Source organism: Carcharodon carcharias, chromosome 4 (assembly GCF_017639515.1).
Source record: "Carcharodon carcharias isolate sCarCar2 chromosome 4, sCarCar2.pri, whole genome shotgun sequence".
NCBI classification, from domain to species: domain Eukaryota; kingdom Metazoa; phylum Chordata; class Chondrichthyes; order Lamniformes; family Lamnidae; genus Carcharodon; species Carcharodon carcharias.
In genome coordinates, this window is record NC_054470.1 from 157584012 (window position 1) to 157606478 (window position 22467).

Here is a 22467-nt window from a genome sequence, read left to right on the forward strand (position 1 = left end):
TTAACCCCAACTCTTACCCCAGTTGGAATAGACCAGAGTCAGACCCCTTGCCTTCAAAGAAACCTGGATTACCTCAAATCCCTGCTGGTTAATGCAGGGCACTCAGCTACATCAAATCCATTATAATGAGAGATTATGATGGAGTGCTCAATGCTCAGTTGCTTCAATTTTAGCAATCTTGGCTCTATTATCAGAAGATCAAGGGTTCAAGCCCCATTCGAGTACTGGACACTCTAGCTGAATATTTGCAAGTGCAGTACTGAGGGAGTGATACAATGCTGTCTTTCGAATGAAGTATTACATTTTAGCCCCTCCTGGCTGTAAAGATTGCATGATACTTTATTTTGAAGATAAGGGAGTTTATCTAATATCTTGGTCATCTTTGCTTGCTTAACTAACACCGATAGAAAAAAGATTAAATGGTCATTCATGCCATTATTGTTTATGTGACCTTACCTACAAAACAACACTGACTAGATTTCAATGCTGAGCCAGTGTGTTGAGACTGCCGGGAATATAATTTTTTTAAAAAATCGTAATATAAACTCAAGTTCTTTCTGTTTTCTTTATTTAGCTTCTGAACTGCAACAGAAGAACAAGCTTGTATTTTTATAGCCTTTTTCACAGCTGCAGGATGCCCAAAGCTCTCCAAAATCAATGAGTTACTTTTGGACGTGTCGTAACTGTTGTGACATGGCAGAACACAGCATCCAACTTGCACACAAGGTTCTCCAATCAGTAATGAAACAAATGGGCAGATAATCTTTTTTTGGTGATGTTTGTTGGACATAAATATTGGAAAGGACATGGAGAATTCTCCAGCTCTTCTTTAAATAGACCTTTTACTTCTAACCGAGAGGGCAGACATCTCCTGGATTTAATGTCTCATCTGAAAGACAACACTTTTTCACAATGCAGGACTCCCTCATCACTAAGCTGCTTTTAAGTTTGTGAATGGATACAAGATGAGGATATTCAGAATGTTGTTGGGGATGAAAAGGGGAGAAATATTTACTGAAATGTTACTGTCAGCTATGACAACACAAACCCACAAAAAAACACTACTTGTAAAATTTCCTCAATTTTCCGCCTAATTTCCTCCTACCCTGAAGATGATGACTCATACAGAGGTATTGTTCCATGGAAATGACAGCTCTTTTGTAGCTTTTCCAAGTGACAATTTGAGCTTATTCAGCTATTCTCAGTGGGGTAACTGACTACTTCTGGGCCATCAGAACAGCATCCGTTTCCATCTTCATCAGCCACACGCACACATCAATGGAACGGGGGAGGAGCAGCCGTCGCGGGTTTTTTAACTCCCTAGTCCAGACACTAACGTGAACTTTGCTGCTTCTATAACCATTCAAAAAGGAGATGGGTTAAGTCAGCACTGACCTGGCACTTTACTAGTCCGAACTGCTCAGTAACACAGCATGTTGGCCAATAAACCACCAAAGCGCATTCAGATGCCAAAGACCTCTTAAAAGGTAGCAATCTACTAGACAAGAACATCCCTTTAAGTACCTGTTTCAAATGCAGCATATTAATATAAATATAATAAATATAATATAAATATAAAATCATGATTATTTAGGGTAAAGTTTTATACCTTCCAGGTGCTCTGTGGGTTTGAAAACAAAGCACCAGGGATAAAATATCCTTAAAAAAGGACATGTTCCAAGCCTGAAGGAATAGATCAGAAAAATCCAAACCATCACATTTGAAATAAACTGAGGGCAGCCAGTCAGGACACACAAGACTTATAGGCTGCAATTTGTCACCTCTCACTTCATTTCATTTCCTTTTACCGGGCATTTGTCTAAGCAAGTCCGATGCTCTGATCATCCAGCCAACACAACAACTGTCAATTCAAATAAATGTCAGCCATTCAAGTTCACTCAAGTTCCAGCTGCTATTGGTTCAAAGATCTCTGGGCTGAGCAGGCGGAATGCTGCCAGTGGCACGAATACAGTTCACAAGCATTCAGATGGAAAAAGCTCTGCACACACACACACACATTTGCAATTACTCTGCATGAGGCTGCAAAAATAAAAAACACAATACTGGCCTAGATACCTGTATATGATCTTCCTGTTAGTTGTACAAAGTAAAAAGAAAATGCATCTTATCTGGACCACACAGGTAAGCACCAGACAAATGTCATCCATCATTTAGATGCAGAAAGCAAAAAGCCATCCACTAACCAGCAATGACAATCACCGCTCTGTTGAATCCAGATGACAGCCTGCACGCAAGAGTCTGGAGACAGGCACGTGATACAGGAGGAGGAGTAATTGCACTTCTCATCCTCAGGAAAGAGCACATCAAGAGCGGAGATATTTTCAAAATCAATATCTTGCAGACACCTCCTTGGAGTAAATAATCTATTTAAACAGTGAAATCCCCCCCTCCCAAAAACCATTTATGACGATGACACTGATCACATCAGTTTGGCACCATGGCGGAGTGGGTGAAAGTGCCTGTTTAGAAAAGAGGCCATCCTGAATTTCAATCTCAGCAGTCCCTCTATCTGTTTCCTGTGTGTATGGTTTGGGAGAGGTGATGGCATAGTGGTATTGTCACTAGACAAGTATTCTGGAGACCCAGGGTAAAGCTCTGGGGACCAGGGTTCAAATCCCACCACAAATCCAATAAAAATCTGCAATTAACCATTGCTTGATTGTCATTAAAAACCCATCTGGTTCACTAATGCCCTTTAGGGAAGGAAGTCTGCCGTCCTTAGCCAGTCAGGCCTACGTGCGACTCTTAAATGTCCTCTGAACAAGGGCAATTAGGAAGGGGCAATAAATGCTGGCCTAGCCAGTGATGCTAACATCCCATGAATGAATAAAAAAAAATTGTGAAACAAAAATAGCAAGATTCAAGGGATAGCAATACAGAAATAACCACTGGCAACATTTAAAGAACATTAACATGCTCACGCAACATTTTTAACTTGCCCTCCACATTTTAGAGCAGAATCACATTCCAGACAAAAGAACGTTACATGATCACGTTTCTTCATTACTGGCACCAATGGCAGCTTCTAAACGACAGCTTTGAGTTCCATGAAAATAGTGATTTGTGGAATACTGCCCTGCCCCAAAATAATTTTTAAAATACTATCGTTGCAAGAAAGCACAAATATTACAAAATCCAAAGATATATGAAAAGGAGGTAAATAAATCATTGAATAATACAACAGACCATTTATATCTGGGTCAGCTCTATGAAAGGACTATCCAATTAGTCCCACACCCTTGCTCTTTAATCATCACCCATCAAACCTTTCCTTTAAAGGTTATATCCTTTTCTCCCTTTGAAAGTTATTATTGAAACTGCTTCCACCACTCTTTCAGGCAATGTATTCCAGATCATAACTCGCTGTGCAAAAAGCATTCTCTTCACCATCCCTCAGGTTCTTTTGCCAATTATCTTAAATCTGTGCCCTCTGGTTACTGACCCTTCTGCTTGTGAAACAGTTTCTCCCCAGCAAAACCTCTCATACTTTTGAGCACAATATTGTTTAGGACACCTGGGAGAGCGCTCCTATTCTTCTTCAAACTGGTGCGGTGGGATCTTGCACATCCTCCTGGGAGGAGGGACAGGACATCTTGAAAGAGAATACTGAGGGTAGTGCAGCACTCTTTCAGTGCTGCACTGTAAGTGTCAGCCTTAGCTTTGTGCTCAGGTGTCTGGAGTGGGACAACACACAATCTTCTGACTCCAGAGCTGAGAGTGCTACCAATGAGTCACAGCTCAGACCAAAGGATTTTGGATGGCTGCATTAAGAGCCTGACTAAATTAACTGAAAAAAAGCACAGTTACACAAATCATCCCAACTATAAATCAATCCACTCTGTGGTACCACATCACATGGAGAACAATCACACTGGAGTAAGGTAGGAATCCCAAACAAACGTCGTAGCAGAAGAAAAATCCAGAAGCCCTGTCCCTGGTAAAGTACTAATTTTATTTGATAGAGCTATTCAAAATCACAAAGGATCTGGACAAAGTACTTAGGGAGAAACTGTTCTCACTCATGAAAGGATCGAGAACAAGAAGGCTCAGGTTTAAAATAAAAGCAAAAGCGATGAGGAAACTTCTTCATGCAGCAAGTGTTTGAGGCCTGGAATGCACTGGAGTATGGTGGAGGCAGATACAACTGAAGCATTCAAAAGGGAATTAGACTGTTGTCTGAAAAGGAAGAAGGTGCAAGGTTACGGGGGCAAGGTGGGAGAATGGCACTAAGTGAACTGCTCAATTGGAGAGATGGTGCAGACATGACGGGCCAAGTGGCCTCTTTCTATGCTGTAATAATTCTGTGATCTTGTATTTCTATCCAATATCTTCTCTTGTTTTATTCATTCACTGTTCATACGTAACTTTTAAGACGACTCCTTACCAATTAACAATCTGCGATTTGAAGAACGTTATATGGGCATGCAAATTAAATGTATGAACTTGAAATCTATTTTGATAATTACTTAGACAACTACACATGCATAGTGACCGTAAACTAACAAAATGCTTCAACGGAGAAGGGGAATGTCATAAGGAACCAAGAGCAGCTAAAGGAGTGACTAACTATGAAGTATGGTCGAATGGGTAAATAGATAAAAGGTCTGGCCATAAATAAACAGTGAGAAACATTTAAAGAAACAATTCAAAACGTTCAACAAAAATACATTCCAATGAAAACCAAAACTCAGCGAGAAAGATCCATTAGCAGCTTACTCAGCAAGTTAAGGATAGTATTCGATCAAAAGAAGACGCTTGTAATTTTGCAAAGAATAGCAGCAAGTCTGAGGATTGGGAGTGTCTTAGAAACATAGGAACATAAGGAATAGGAACAGGAGTAGACTATTGTGCTCCTCGAGCCTGCTCCGCCATTCAAAAAGATCATGTTTTGTGATACCACTTTCCTATCTAACCCCGATAACTTTTAATTCCCTTGCCTAACAAAAATCTATCTATCTATCTCTGCCTTAAAAATATTCAATGACCCCACCTCCATCACCTTGAGGCAGAGAATTCCAAAGTTGCACAACCCTCAGAAAAAATTTCTCCTCATCTCTGTCCTAAAAGGGCGACCCCTAATTTTAAAACAGTGCCCCCTAGTTCTGGACTCACCTACCAAAGGAAACATCCTTTTGATGTCCATCTTTTCAAGGCTGTTCAGGATCTTGTATACTTCAATCAAATCACCCCTCACTCTTCTAAACTCCAGTGGAAAGAAGCCCCGTCTGTTCAACCTTTCCTCATAAGGCAGCCCATTCATTCAAGATATCACTCTAGTAAACCTCCCTTGAACCGCCTCCAACGCATTTACATCCTTCCTTTAGTAAGGAGACCAAAACTGCACACAGTATTCGAGATAAAAGCAAAATACTACGGATGCTGGAAATCTGAAACAAAAACAAAAATTGCTGGAAAAACTCAGCAGGCCTGACGGCATCTGTGGAGAGGACACAGTTAACGTTTCAAGTCTGTATGACTCTTCATCAGAACTATATTTGAGGCGAGGCCTCACCAATGGCCTGTATAACCATAGCATAACATCCTTACTTTTATGTTCAATCCCTCTCACAATAAAAGATAGCATTCCATTAGTCTTCTTAATTACTTGCTGTACCTGCATACTAACATTTTGTGACTCATGTACTAGAACACCTAGATCCTTCTGCACCTCAGAATTATGCGGCTGTTCTCCATTTAAGTACTCTGCTATTTTGTTCTTCCTGTCAAAGTGAACAACTTCATATTTTCCATTAAGCTCCATTTGCCAGATCTTTGCCCACTCATTCAACTTATCTATATCCATCTGCAACCTCATGTCCTCTTCACAACATACTTTCCTACCTATCTTTATGTCATCTGCAAATTTAGCTACTCCCCTCACCTAAGTCATTGATGTAAATCTTAAAAACTTGAGGCCCCAGTAGACCTGTGTGGGACCCCACTCATCACATCCTGCCAATCAGAAAAAGACCCATTTATGCATACTCTCTGATGCCAGCCAGCCAATCTTCTATCCATGCTAATATGTTACCCTCTACACCATGTGCTTTTATTTTCCATAATAATCTTTGATGTGTACCTTATCAAACGCCTTCTGGAAATCCAAGTACAGTACATCTACAGGCTCCCCTTTATCTGCTGTGCATGTTATTCCTTCAAAAAAACTCCAATAAATTGGTTAAACATGATTTCCCATTCACAGAACCATGCTGACTCTTCTCAATTGCCTTGAGCTCTTCTAAGTGCCCAGCTATAACCTGCTTAATGATGATCAATTCTAACAACTTCCCCACAACAGACGTAAAGATAACTGGCCTATAAGCTTCCTGTTTTCTGTCTCCCTCCCTTCTTGAATACAGGGGTTATATTTGTTACTTTGCATTCTGATGGAACCTTTTCAGAATCTAGCAAATTTTGGAAAATTAACACCAGCGCATTGACTACCTCAATAGCCACCTCTTTTAAGACCGTAGGACGTAGTCCATTGGGACCCAGAGAATGGCCAGCCTGCAGCTCCATCAATTTGCTTAGTACCGTTTCCCTAGTGATTTCAATTTTACCAAGTTCCTTTCTCCCGTTCACCTCCTGATTTACAGCTATTCCTGGAATGTTTTTTGTATCCTCTATAGTGAACACAGAAGCAAAATATTTGTTCATTTCTTCCGCCATTTCCTTATTATCCTGCTATTAACTCCCCACTGTCACTCTCTAGAGAATCAATGCTCACTTTACTTACTCCTTTCCTTTTTAAATTCCTGTAGAAACTCTTGCTATCCATTTTTACATTTATAGCTAGCTTCCTCTCATTCTCTAATTTCTTTCTCCTGATCTTCTTATAGTCATTCTCTGCCGCTCTTTATATTCTATCCAACCATCCGTCCTGCTACGCATCTTTGCAGAGTTGTATGCTTTTTCCTTAAGTTTGATGCTTTCCTTAACATGTCTAGTTAACCACAGATGGTGGGTCCTCCCATTAGAATTTTTCTTTATAGTAGGAATGTACTTATTCTGAATACTCTGAAAGATCCCCTTAAATGTCTGCCACTGCTTCTCTATTGATTTATCCTCTGGCCTAGTTTCCCAGATCATTTCAGCTAGCTCTGCTTTCATTCCCACATAGTTGCCCTTATTTAAGTTTAAGATACTAGTCTTAGACCCACTCTTCTTCCTTTCAAACTGGATCCAAAATTCAGTCATATTGTGATCGCTGCTACCTTGGGGTGCCTTTACTCTGAGGTCATTAATTAATCCTGTCACGTTACACAATATCAAATCTAATATAACCTGCTCTCTGGTTGGTTCCAGAACATGCTGCTCTAAGAAACTCTCTCAACAGCATGCCAAGAACTCCTCATCCAGGCTACTATTGCCAATCCGATTTTTCCAGTTTGCGTGTAGATTAAAATCGCCCATGATTATTGCCGTCCCTTTAGCAGAAGCACACAATATTTTCTCTTGAATACCTTATCTTACACTGTGGCTACTGTTAGGGGGCTGTAGACCACTCCAACTAATGACATTTTCCTCCTATTATTCCTCATCTCCACCCAAATCAATTCTACATCCTGATCTCCTGAGCCAAGGTCTAACTATTGCACCAGTGCCCTCTTTGATTAACAGTGTTACCCCTCCACTTTTACCTAGCTTCCTATTCTTCTTGAATGTCATGTACCCATCAATATTAAGGACCCAATCATTGTCGTCCTGCAGCCACATCTCTGTAATTGCTATCAGATCATATTTATTTACTACAATGTGGGTCATCAATTCATTTAGTTTGTTATGAATGCTATGCGCATTCAGATAGAGAGCCTTCAGCTTTGTCTTTTGTTACCTTTGCAACATCTAGTCTTGACCATTGATGTATTCAGGTTTTTTCCTCTCTGTCCCTTCCAGCCATTCTCTGACCCTCATTTCTCATAATACTATTTTGCTCTCCTGTCTTGACTCTATACCTTGAATTGCTACCTCTACCCAAGCTTGATTCCTCATCCCTCTTGTTTAGTTTAAAGCCCCCCCTACTTCCCTAGTTATGCGATTCACGAGGATACTCGTCCCAGCATGGTTCAGGTGTAAACCGTTCCAACAGTACAAACCCCACTTTCCGCAGTACTGATGCCATTGCCCGACAAGCCAGAACCCACTTCTCCCACACCAGTCTATGAGCCACACATTCATCTCCCTAATCTTATTTGCTCCATGCCAATTTGCACGTGGCTCAGGTAATAATACAAAGACTATTACCTTGGAGGTTCTGCTTCTTAATTTGGTTCCTAGCTCCTCATACTGACTTTGCAGAATCTCTTTCCTAGTTCTACCTATGTCATTGGTACCTACATGGACCACGACAATTGGATCCTCCCACTGCAAGTTCCTCTCCAGCCCTGAGCAGATGTCCTGAACCCTGGCACCAGGCAGGCAACATAGCCATCTGGACTTTTGCTCTTTGCTGCAAAGAACAGTGTTAATCACCCTCACTATACTATCCCCATACTACCACTACATTCCTTTTTGTTCCCCCTGCTTGAACGGCTTCCTGTACCACAGTGCCATGGCCAGCCAGCTCCTCCACCTTGCAGACTTCGCTTTCATCCACACAGGTTGTGAGCACCTCAAATCTGTTTGACAATTGCAAAGTCTGAGGCTCCTCCCCTACTGTCTGCTCGGTCCCATTACCTGCCTCACTGACAGTCTCATCCTCCTGTCCTTCACTACTGACCAGAACAGATGACCCTCTTCTAAGAGGTGTGACTGTCTTCCGGAACCAAGTATCCAGGTTTTTCTCCCTCTCCTTTATGTTGTGCAGTGTCTGCCTTTCGGCTTCCAGATCAATAATCCTGATCTCGAATTCCTCAAGCTGCTTACACATCCTGCAGACGTGTTTGTCGTGGATCACCTTGATGTCCAAAAGGTCCCACATCTCACAGCTGCAACATAACACCTGTCCTGCCATTCTAACTTGTTATTTAGTTAATTTCCTTACTTTCTTCCTATGTATGCTACAAGTTACTGTGCTTATTGAATGCTAATACCACTGACAACTAAAGGTTATATGCTTCTTAATCCAGCAGTAAAAGGCTGAAAAAGGGGAAAAAAAGAACAAACCAGCCAGGAATATAAAAGAGATTTTACAATCTAAAAAGGAAGAGGGGAACTAAAATAAATGTGGCCCCTTAGATGCAGAGACAGGAGAAATCATGGGGAATGAAGAAATGGCAGAAACAATGAACAAATATTTTACATCTGTCTTCACTGTAGAGACACAAGTTGCAAAACAGAAATAGAGTATAGGCTGGGTGCTAAAAAGAGTGAGGAGCATATGAACATTTGAAATAGGAGAAGTAGGACATTCAGGCCCTCGAGCCTGCTCCACCATTCAATAAGATAATGGCTGATCTGCTTATGTTTTGAATTCCTCATTCCCATCCACCCATGATAACCTTTGAATTCTTTGCCTAACAAGGCCCCGCCTCCACAACCTTCTGACGCAGAGAGTTCCAAACTCGCAGGACCTCAGGAAAAATTTCTCCTCATCTCTGTCCTAAAAGGACGACCCCTAATTTTAAAGCAGTGGCCCCTAGTTCTGGACTCACCCACAAGAAGAAACATCCTATCCATATCAATCTTTTTAAGACCATTCAGGATCTTGTATACTTCAATCAGGTCACCCCTCACTCTTCTAAACTCCAGCAGAAACGAGCCTAGCCTGTCCAACCCACTCATTCCAGGTATCAGTCAAATAAATCTCTGAACCGCCTTCAACGCGTTTATAGCCTTCATTAAATAAGGAGACCAAAACTACACACAGTATGCAAGATGTGGTCTCACCAATGTCCTGTATAACTGAAGCATAACATCCTTAGTTTTATGTTTAATCCTCTCATAATAAAGGATAGCATTCCATTAGCCTTCTTAATTACTTGCTGCACACTAACTTATTGAGACTCATGTACTAGAACACCTGCACCTCGGAATTCTGCAGTCGTTCTCCGTTAAGCAATAGTCCTCTTTTTTATTCTTCCTGCCAAAGGGAACAACTTCACATTTTCCTGCATTATACTCCATCTGCCTGATTTTTGCCCACTCGCCCAGCTTATCCATATCTGTTTGCAACTTCCTTATGTCCTCTTCACAACATACTTTCCTACCTTTGTATCATCTGCAAACTTAGCTACCATGGCTTCGCTCCCCTCGTCTGTCATTGATATAAATTATAAAAAGTTGAGGCCCCAGCACAGACTGGGGGGACTCCACACGTCACACCCTGCCAATCAGAAAAAGACCCATTTATGCATCCTCTCCATTTTCTGCCAGCCAGCCAACCAGCCAACTAGGATGAAAATAAAATACTGCGGATGCTGGAAATCTGAAACAAAAACAGAAAATGCTGGAAAAACTCAGGTCTAGCAGCGTCTGTGGTGAGAGAAACAGAGTTAACGTTTCGAGTCCGGATGACTCTTCTTCAGAGCTGAAGAGAAGTGGAAATGTGATTAAATTTATAATGTTTATGGGTGGGGGGAAGGTGGACCTGAAGAAAAGGCCAGTGTTGGTGGGAATAAAGGAGGGATTGACGAACAATCTGTTCATTACTTCCTTAAACAGCTGTGACATGAAACTTGACCCCTAGTTGTATTTCCTAGGTAAACCATACTTTGTAAAAAAATTTAATTAACTCCACAATCTTCTTGGTTGTAATATTTCTTAAAAGGTATCACTTCAGGAAACCTGTTAGACATATCCACTATTGTTACTAAGTACTGATTTCCACTTATAGTCTTAGGGAGGGGTCCTACACTAATCAATCATGACCCTAGTAAAAGGTTCTTCAAATACTGGTACTGGGATTAAAGGTACCTGCTTAATCACTGCTTGTGTTTTCCCTGTTACTTGACATGTATGACAGGTTCTAGAGAATTTGACTATATCCCTATGTAATCCTGGCCAAAAAAACACCTCTGTATCTTTTCCTGTGTTTTCCCAATTCCTAACTGTCCCCCATTGGAATTTCATGAGCAATCCTCAGAATCTCATTTCTATACCCTAATGGGATAACAAACTGATACACCTCTCTCCAGCTTTTATTTGTCGAGACATGATCTGGCCTCCATTTTCTCATTAAAATATCTCCCTTAAGGTAATAACATACTGGAATACATTTTGCTTCTGTTTCTGAATAAGCTTTCTGGTATAACTGCTTTAACTGCAAATAATTTTTCTGTAAGTCCGCTAACCTCCTTGAGTTAAACAACCAGCTGAATTGTCCTGTAGCCTTTTCTCCTGAGCAATGTTATTAAACACAGTGCCAGCTAAATGGATTTCAGCACCTTCTTCTTACCTTTGAACTGCCTGCCCTTCTTGTTTTTCATGTTCTTCCCGATGAGCTTTTGATCTCGTTATAACACAATCTGGTAACAATCCAGGATGCTCCCTCTGTAACACCTCTGTTGAAAACACTTCTAAAGGCTGCTCAACTACCCTGGGCATTACCCATATTTTCGATCCAGCTATGTCATTACGCAGAACAAACTGAACCCCTGCAATGGGCAATTTTTCTACTACTCCAATAATAACTTCACCTGTCCTCCATTTGCTCTAAATTTACCTTCCACAACGGAATAGATTTAGCATCTCCCTGAACCTCACTTATTAACACATGCTCCTTCAATACTCCCTTTGAACAACAAATATCACTGTCCCACAACATTAAAGACTGTCTAGCCCCTGTGTCTCTTAAAATTTTAAGATCTTTACCCTGTATACATGGAAAGGCTTTCCCTTCACACACAAAGTCTTTAAACATTTCTGCAACCTAATCCTCAGAATTCTCTTGGGTAAATTGTGAACACATTCCACTTCTTTACCTATCTCTGATTCTCCCTGTTTTACCTATATACAAACCACTGGTTTTTCCGGCACCTGCATCTCAGAACCCACAGTCCTTATACTTCCAGAACTTTTCTGTACACCAATAATTCCAACAGATGTTTCCTGCAATTTCCAACACACTAACTTCCTGTGCCCCACTTTATTACAATGAAAACACCTCAATTTTTGAATGTCACTCCTACCCTCAGCATCTTCCATTTTATTGAGAAAAAACCTCCTAGGAATTCCCAGCCACGCCTTCTCTTCCCTGACTATCTACCTTCCTTTCATCTTCCCACTTTCTATCCTTTTCCGATTTGAAAGGGTGACAAAAGAAAGGTTTAGCTCTATGATCTAACTCAATCATCAGCTATATCTCTGCTGCTTGTCTTACAGTTTGAACCTTCTGTTCCTCCACAAGTTCTCACAACCAAAGGGATTGAGTCTTTAAATTCTTCCAAAAGAATTACTTCCCTAAGAGTTGCATATGTTGTCTCTATTTTTAACACCCGTATCCACTGGTCAAAATTATTTTGTTTTACACCCTCAAACTTTTCCCAGGCTGTTTTGTCATATTCTTACATCTCTGCCTGTATACTTCAGGAACCAACTAGTATGCACTCAACATAGCCTTTCTCACCACATCATAATTCGTCGATACCTCTTCAGACAGCGAAGCATATACCTCATGTGCTCCACCCAACAACTTAAATAATAATAACTTCCAGTACTCCTGTGGCCATTTCATCTGTTTAGCTATCTTCTCAAATGAAATAAAGAATTCTTCAATACCTTTTTCCTCAAACTTTGGAAGAGCTTGTACAAATCTAAACAAACATCGCCCCACTGAGTTTTAGGTTAAAGGTTTTTCATCATCAGAACTCTTTTCAGAATCCGAGATCTCTTCTTTAACTTCCAGCCTTTTAAGCAGGTATTCTCTTTCTCTCGTCTGAAATTCCAGTTCCAGCATCCTTTCTCTCTCCTGCTTTTCTGCTTGCTCCCTTCAAAATGCCATTTCTCTGTCCTTTGTTTCTAATTCAAGTTTTTTCAGTTCCTTTGCTTGTTCAAATTCAAGCTTTTTCATTTCCAACTCACTGGTGTTAGGTATCACTTCCAACTTTAGATGCTGTGCTATACTTTTAATTATATCTGATTTCCTAGCACCCACAGGTAACCCCAATTGTAACTTATCTGCCAACTCTATTAACTTAATCTTGGTTATTTTTTGCAACCCAATTAGAATTGTATCTTCTACTCCCAGACAAGTATTAGCAATTGCCAAAGCCACCTTGCAGTCTCACCACTTCTAAAACACCTCACCAACTCCTGAATTCAAAGAGCTTCTCGTATTCTTAACCTTAAGATTCATCAATACCAAGCCAATCAAGGAATTGCAAATATTATCTCGGATAAGCCCCCATTTGTTATGACACAGCAGTTGGTAAAGGCTGAGTTATTTAAAATCCCAGAGGGAAACTTTAAACAACTGTAATAACTTATATTTTCAATTGGTATGTTTGAGATGCAGCTCAGAATTCAGGAATAAAACCAACAGGCCTTGAGAGGTTTTTTTATATAAATTAAATACCTTGTTAAACTAGTAAATGTTTAAACACATACACGTCTACAAGTTACTACCATAACAACTATTAAACAAATCCCCAAACTAATCACTCCTAGGTAATCCTCTCCAAGGCAACAATAACCAATAGACTTTAAACAGGCACCAGGCAAAGCACATTTTATCTTATGAATTCAAAATGAAGTTCCTTTCAATTTGTTTCCTTTGCAGACTGTTGTAGGCTTACAGGCAGCTTAGATCTCACATACCTCTGACTACCACACCAAACTCTGTTCTGTATTTCCCGAGCCTTCCCTTTGAATGTAAATTCTCATTGTATCACCGTTCACTTTGAACTCCACCTCTCCCAACAATGAAACCCCTTTCATAGTACCAATTTTATTAGTAATATAAACATATTGGTTGGTGTCTCCTAGCTTGGTGAACATTTCACCCCCAGTCTTTGGATGGTTTATTCAACAAAATGAAAATGTACCCTTTACCTTACTGTTAACATCTCAAAACTACTATACATCAAAGCACCCAGACTAGCTGGCTTTAATCCAATTAAGACACACGCACACACAGACACAGACCCCACAGCAAGTCCAATTTAAAAATAATTTACAACAACGTTATACACATTAATAGCTTCATGACAAGCACCCAATATTTCTTTGTGTATACTTTGTCCTACATTGTGGTTACTGTTAGGGGCCTGTAGACCACTTCCACTAGAAGCCAGTGTTGTAGCTGCACTGGAACAGCTTGGCTAGGGACACGGCAAGTTCTGGAGCACAAGTCTTCAGTACTAATGCCAGAATATTGTCAGGGCACATAGCTTTTGCAGAATCCAGTGCCTTCAGCGATTTCTTGATATCGCGTGCAGTGAGTCGAATTGGCTGAAGACTGGCATCTGTGATGCAGGAGACCACGGGTGGAGGCCGAGATGGATCATCCACCCGGCGCTTCAGGATGAAGATTGTTGCGAATGCTTCAGTTTTTTATTTTGCACAAATGTGCTGCGCTCCTACATCAATGAGGATGGGGATATTTATGGAGCTTTCTCCTCCTCCAACGTGTTGTTTAATTGTCCACCACCATCACAACTGGATTACAGAGCTTAGATCTGATCAGTTGGTTGTCGACTCACTTAGCTCTATCATTTGCTGCTTATGCTGTCTAGCACGCAAATAAGCCTGTGTTATAGCTTCACCAGGTTGACACCTCATTTTTAGGTATGCCTGGTGCTGCTCCTGGCATTCTTTTTTAATTCATTAATGGGATTTTTAAAAATTATTATTATTATTCATCCACGAATGTGGGCTTCGCTGGCTGGCCAGCATTTTTTGCCCATTCCTAGTTGTCCTTGAGAAGGTGGTGGTGAGCTGCCTTCTTGAACCACTACAGTCCATGTGGTGTAGGTACACCCACAGTGCTTTTAGGAAGGGAGTTCCAGCATTTTGACTCAGTGACAGTGAAGGAACAGCAATATATTTACAAGTCAGGATGATGAGTGACTTGAAGGAGGACTTCCAGGTGGTGGTGTTCCCATGTGTCTGTTGCACTTGTCCTTTTAAATGGTAATGCTTGTGGGTTTGGAAGGTGCTGTCTAAGGAGCCTTGGTGAATTCCTGCAGTGCACCTTGTAGATGGTACACACTGCTGCTACTGTGTGTCGGTGGTGGAGGGAGTGAATGTTTGTGGATGTGGTGCCCATAAAGTGAGCTACTTTGTCCTGGACGGTATCAAGCTTCTTGTGTTGTTGAAGCTGCACTCATCCAGGCAAGTGGGGAGTATTCCATCACACTCCTGACTTGTGCCTTGTAAATGGTGGACATTCTTTTGGGAGTCAGGGGGTGAGTTACTCGTCCCAGATTCCTGGTCTCTGACCTGTCTTGTAACCACAGTATTTATATGGCTAGTCAGTTCAGTTTCTGGTCAATAGTAACCCCCAGGATGTTGGTAGTGGGGGATTCAGTGATGGTAAAGCCATTGAACGTCAAGGGGCAATGGATAGATTCTTTCTTGGTGGAACTGGTCATTGCCTGGCAATTGTGTGGCGCAAACGTTACGTTCCACTTGTCCACCCAAGTCTGTATCAGTATCTGAGGAGTTGCAAGTGGTGCTGAACATTGTGCAATCATCACTGAACATCCCCACTTCTGACCTTATGATGGAAAGTCATTGATGAAGTAGCTGAAGATGGTTGGACCTAGGACACTACCCTGAGGAACTCCTGCAGTGATGTCCTGGAGCTGAGATGATTAACCTCCAACAGCCACAATCATCTTCCTTTGTGCTAGCTATGACTCCAACCAGTGGAGAGCTTTCCGCCTGATTCCCATTGACTCCAATTTTGTTAGGACTCCTTGATGCCAAACTCGGTTAAATGCGGCCTTGATGTCAAGGGTATGCCCTCCTGCACTCTTCATTGAACCAGGATTGATCCCCTGGCTTGATGGCAATGGTAGAGTGGGGGATATGCCAGACCATGAGGTGACAACTTCTGGTTGAGTACAATTTTGCTGCTGCTGATGGCCCACAGCGCCTCATGGATGCCCAGTTTGAAACTGCTAGGTCTGTTCAAAATCTATCCCATTCAGCACAGTGGTAGTGTGACACAACCACACAACATGACAGAAGGTTTCCTCACTGTGAAGATAGGGTTTTGTCTCCACAAGGACTGTGTGGTAGTCACTCCTCAGATACTATCATGGACAGGTGCATCTGCGGCAGGCAAATTGGTGAGGATGAGGTCATGTTTTTCCATCCTGTTGGTTCCTTCACCACCTGCTGCAGACCCAGTCTAGTAGCTATGTCCTTTAGGACTCGGCCAGCTAGGTCAGTGGTGGTGCTTTCGAGCCACTCTTGGTGATGGACATTGAAGTCCCCTCTACCCAGTGTACATTCTGCAGCTTTGCCACCCTCCATGCATCCTCCAAGTGATGTTTAACATGGAGGAGTACTGAGGGGCGTTGTATATGGTCACCAGCAGAGGGTTTGATTGCCCACGTTTGACCTGATGCCATGAGACTTCATAGAGTCGGAGTCGATGTTGAGGACTCCCAAGGCAACATCCTCCCCACTGTACACCACTGTGCTGCCACCTCTGCTGGGTCTGTCCTGTCGGTGGGACAGGACATAACCAGGGATGATGATGGTGGTGTCTGGGACATTGCCTGTAAAGTATGATTCCGTGTGTTGGGATTTTGTCTCAAAGGTTCCGTAAGCATGGTTATGTCAGGCTGTTGCTTGACTAGTCTGTGAGACAGCTCTCCCAATTTTGGCACAAGTCCCCAGATGTTAGTAAGTAAGTCTTTGCAGGGTCGACAGGGCTGAGTTTCCTGTTGTTATTTTCAGTGCTAGATCAATGCAGGGTTGTCCATCTGGTTTCATTCCTTTTTAGCAGTTGGATACAATTGAGTGATTTGCTAGGTGAGATCAGAAAGTGTTTAAGAGTCAACCACATTGCTGTGGATCTGAAGTCACATGTGGGCCAGACCAGGTGAGGCTGGCAGATTTCCTGCCCTAAAGGACATTAGGGAACGAGAAGTTTTTAATGACAATCGACAATGGTTACATGGTTCTTATCAGACTTTTAATTCCAGATTTTTATTGAATTCAAATTCCACCATCTGTCACGGCGGGATTTGAACTCAGGTCCCCAGAGCATTACCCTGGGTCTCTGGATTATTAATCCAGTTTCAGTACCTCTCATTATACTGACCCTACTACAACTACATTCCTAAGATAAAAACAAAAAAACTGCGGATGCTGGAAATCCAAAACAAAAGCAGAATTACCTGGAAAAACTCAGCAGGTCTGGCAGCATTGGCGGAGAAGAAAAGAGTTGATGTTTCGAGTCCTCATGACCCTTCGACAGAACTTGAGTTCGAGTCCAAGAAAGAGTTGAAATATAAGCTGGTTTAAGGTGTGTGGGGGGGGAGGGGGGGCGGAGAGAGAGAGAGAGAGAGAGAGAAGTGGAGGGGGGGTGTGGTTGTAGGGACAAACAAGCAGTGATAGAAGCAGATCATCAAAAGATGTCAACAACAATAGAACAAAAGAACACATAGGTGTTAAAGTTAGTGATATTATCTAAACGAATGTGCTAATTAAGAATGGATGGTAGGGCACTCAAGGTATAGCTCAAGTGGGGGTGGGGAGAGCATAAAAGATTTTAAGATATTTAAAAATAATGGAAATAGGTGGGAAAAGAAAAATCTATATAATTTATTGGGAAAAAAAAGGAAGGGGGAAACAGAAAGGGGGTGGGGATGGGGGAGGGAGCTCACGACCTAAAGTTGTTGAATTCAATATTCAGTCCGGAAGGCTGTAAAGTGCCTAGTCGGAAGATGAGGTGTTGTTCCTCCAGTTTGCGTTGGGCTTCACTGGAACCATGCAGCAAGCCAAGGACAGACATGTGGGCAAGAGAGCAGGGTGGAGTGTTAAAATGGCAAGCGACAGGGAGGTTTGGGTCATTCTTGTGGACAGACCGCAGGTGTTCTACAAAGCGGTCGCCCAGTTTACGTTTGGTCTCTCCAATGTAGAGGAGACCACATTGGGAGCAACGAATGCAGTAGACTAAGTTGGGGGAAATGCAAGTGAAATGCTGCTTCACTTGAAAGGAGTGTTTGGGCCCTTGGACGGTGAGGAGAGAGGAAGTGAAGGGGCAGGTGTTGCATCTTTTGCGTGGGCATGGGGTGGTGCCAAAGGAGGGGGTTGAGGAGTAGGGGGTGATGGAGGAGTGGACCAGGGTGTCCCGGAGGGAGCGATCCCTACGGAATGCCGATGGGGGGGTGAAGGGAAGATGTGTTTGGTGGTGGCATCATGCTGGAGTTGGCGGAGGATGATCCTTTGAATGCGGAGGCTGGTGGGGTGATAAGTGAGGACAAGGGGGACCCTATCATGTTTCTGGGAGGGAGGAGAAGGCGTGAGGGCGGATGCGCGGGAGATAGGCCGGACACGGTTGAGGGCCCTGTCAACGACCGTGGGTGGAAAACCTCGGTTAAGGAGGAAGGAGGACATGTCAGAGGAACTGTCCCCACCCCATCTTCCAATCCCAACCCCAGCCGTGTATTCACTATACCCCCTGACCTTCCCCTCTCCGACGCTGAACATTCAGTGCTCAGCAAAGGACTTAGTTTCATACCCTTACGCCCTCACCTCAATGAATTTCGGGCTCGGCATGATGCTGAACTCTTCTTCCGCCGTCTTCGTCTCCGGGCTCACTTCTTTGGGCAGGAGTCCTCTCCCAGTTCAATGGATCCTTTTACCCATCTCCAATATTCTCCCTCCACCTGGACCACTCCCTCTGGATTCTTACCTTCTCTTGATCTTTTCATTGAGAACTGTCGGCGCGACATTAGTCGTCTCAATTTCTCTGCTCATCTCACCCATTCTAACGTGTCTCTCTCTGAACTTACTGCACTCCATTCTCTCAGGTCCAACCCTGACATTGTCATCAAACCCGCTGACAAAGGTGGTGCTGTTGTTGTCTGGCGCACTGATCTCTACCTCGTGGAGGCTGAGCATCAACTCGCAGACACTTCCTCCTACCTCTCCCTGGACCATGACCCCACCACTGAACATCAAGCCATTGTTTTCAGGACTGTCACTGACCTCATCTCCTCTGGGGATCTTCCTCCCACAGCTTCCAACCTGATAGTCGCCCAACCTCGGACGGCCCGCTTCTATCTCCTACCCAAAATCCACAAACAGAACTGCCCCGGTAGACCGATCGTCTCAGCTTGCTCCTGCCTCACAGAACTCATTTCTCGTTATCTTGACTCCCTTCTCTCTCCCCTTGTCCAGTCCCTTCCCACCTACATCCGTGATTCCTCTGACACCTTACGTCACATCAACAATTTCCAGTTCCCTGGCCCCAACCGCTTCCTCTTCACCATGGACGTCCAATCCCTCTACATCTCCATCCCCCACCAGGATGGTCTGAGGGCCCTTAGCTTCTTCCTCGAACAGAGGCCCGAACAATCCCCATCCACCACTACTCTCCTCCGTCTGGCTGAACTTGTTCTCACGCTGAACAATTTCTCCTTCAACTCCTCTCACTTCCTCCAAATAAAAGGTGTGGCTATGGGTACCCGCATGGGTCCCAGCTATGCCTGTCTCTTTATGGGGTATGTGGAACATTCCTTGTTCCAGTCCTACTCCGGCCCCCTTCCACAACTCTTTCTCCGGTACATCAATGATTACTCCGGTGCCGCTTCATGCTCTCGTCGGGACTTGGAAAAATTTATTAATTTTGCTTCCAATCTCCACCCCTCCATCATTTTCACTTGGTCCATCTCTGACACTTCCCTTCCCTTCCTTGACCTCTCTGTCTCAATCTCTGGTGATAGACTGTCCACCAATATCCATTACAAACTCACCGACTCCCACAGCTACCTCGACTACAGCTCCTCACACCCCGCTTCCTGTAAGGACTCCATCCCATTCTCTTAGTTTCTTCGCCTCCGTCGCATCTGTTCCGATGATGCTACCTTCAAAAACAGTTCCTCTGACATGTCCTCCTTCTTCCTTAACCGAGGTTTACCACCCATGGTCGTTGACAGGGCCCTCAACTGTGTCCAGCCTATTTCCCGTGCATCTGCCCTCACGCCTTCTCCTCCCTCCCAGAAACATGATAGGGTCCCCCTTGTCCTCACTTATCACCCCACCAGCCTCCTCATTCAAAGGATCATCCTCCGCCATTTCCGCCAACTCCAGCATGATGCCACCACCAAACACATCTTCCCTTCACCCCCCTATCGGCATTCCGTAGGGATCGCTCCCTCCGGGACACCCTGGTCCACTCCTCCATCACCCCCTACTCCTCAACCCCCTCCTATGGCACCACCCCATGCCCACGCAAAAGATGCAACACCTGCCCCTTCACTTCCTCTCTCCTCACCGTCCAAGGGCCCAAACACTCCATTCAAGTGAAGCAGCATTTCACTTGCATTTCCAAACGTAAACTGGGCGACCGCTTTGCAGAACACCTGCAGTCTGTCCGCAAGAATGACTCAAACCTCCTTGTCGCTTGCCATTTTAACACTCCACCCTGCTCTCTTGCCCACATGTCTGTCCTTGGCTTGCTGCATTGTTCCAGTGAAGCCCAACGCAAACTGGAGGAACAACACCTCATCTTCCGACTAGGCACTTTACAGCCTTCCGGACTGAATATTGAATTCAGCAACTTTAGGTCGTGAGCTCCCTCCCCCATCCCCACCCCCTTTCTGTTTCCCCCTTCCTTTTTTTTCCAATAAATTATATAGATTTTTCTTTTCCCACCTATTTCCATTACTTTTAAATATCTTAAAATCTTTTATGCTCTCCCCACCCCCACTAGAGCTATACCTTGAGTGCCCTACCATCCATTCTTAATTAGCACATTCGTTTAGATAATATCACCAACTTTAACACCTATGTGTTCTTTTGTTCTATTGTTGTTGACATCTTTTGATGATCTGCTTCTATCACTGCTTGTTTGTCCCTACAACCACACCCCCCCTCCACTTCTCTCTCTCTCTCTCTGCCCCCCCCCCCCCCCCCCCCCCCCCCCACCACACACACCTTAAACCAGCTTATATTTCAACTCTTTCTTGGACTCGAACTCAAGTTCTGTCGAAGGGTCATGAGGACTCGAAACGTCAAATCTTTTCTTCTCTGCCGATGCTGCCAGACCTGCTGAGTTTTTCCAGGTAATTCTGTTTTTGTTTTACAACTACATTCCTGTTTGCTCCCCTCGCTTGATTGGGTGCCTGATCATAGCCCCATGGCCAGCCTGATCATCCACCTTGCAGACTTTGCTTTCGTCCATACAGGTTGGGAGCACCTCAAACTTGTTTGACAACTGCAATGTCTGAGGCTCCTCCACTACTGTCTATTCGGTCCCTTTACCTGCTTCACTCATGGTCAGATCCTATTGTCCCTCATCGCTGACCAAAACAGACGACCCTATTCCAAGAGGTGTCACCGTCTTCTGGAACAAAGTGACCAGATATTCCCTTCCCCCACTTACGTTGCACAGTGTCTGCAGTTCGGCTTCCAGATCAATAATCCTGATCCTGAATTCCTCTAGCTGCTTACACTTTCTGCAGACATGTTTGTCCTGGATCACCTTGGTGTCCAAAACCCCCACATTCCATAGCTGCAACATAAAAATGGCAGGACAGGTGTTATGTTATTAGTTAATTTAATTACTTTCTTAATTAACAGAGTAATTCATATACATGCTACAATTTACTGTGCTTATTAAATAATAGTACCACTAATAACTATGGGTTACACGTTTCTTAACCTTACAAGTATGTGTTTTACATGCTTATTTTAATTATTTTATTTTTTGAAGTTTTAGTTATTTTTATTTCTTGATCTCTCTCAACTCCCGTGTCCTAAGTTGACTATTAACACTGTCCCTAACACTAAACACTAAGAACAGACCTTAACTACTCAGCAGATACTTGCCAGTTACTCACCACACAGCAAGAAACAATCCAACAGGGTGAAAAAGTTAGAAAAAGCAAAAGGAGCACCTCCCTCTCCTCAGAACTCCCTCAACTTACAAACTCACAGCACTCTGTTGAGGCCACACTCCAAGAAATTAAGGTAATTAACATCAGAAGAGAAAAGGTACTGGAGAATGGAAAAGACTAAAATCCAACAAATCGCAGGACCTGATGGCCTAATTCCTAGGGTTCTAAAAGTGATAGCTCCAGAGATAGTGGATGCGCTGGTTACAATTTTTCAAAATACTAGATTCTTGAACAGTCTTAGCAGACTGGGAAAGTTATCATAAGTAACACTGTTTTTCATGAAAGAAGGGAGAGAGAAAAAAGGGAACTACAGACCAATTAGCCTGGTATCAGTAATCGAGAAAAAGTGCTGGAATCTATCAATAAGGAAGTATTAACAACGTATTTAGAAAATCACAGTATGATCAGACAAAGTCAACATTGTTTTATGAAAGGGAAATCATGTTTGATAAATTTATTAGTGTTTTTTGAGGATGTGCATAGGGTG

General features: G+C 43.1%; 1 protein-coding gene across 4 annotated transcripts in view; it reads right to left on the reverse strand.

Annotated features, from left to right (window-relative positions):
* Nucleotides 1-22467, reverse strand: part of LOC121277415 (soluble lamin-associated protein of 75 kDa-like) — a 110072-nt gene that overhangs the window by 59705 nt on the left and 27900 nt on the right. The window lies entirely within an intron of this gene.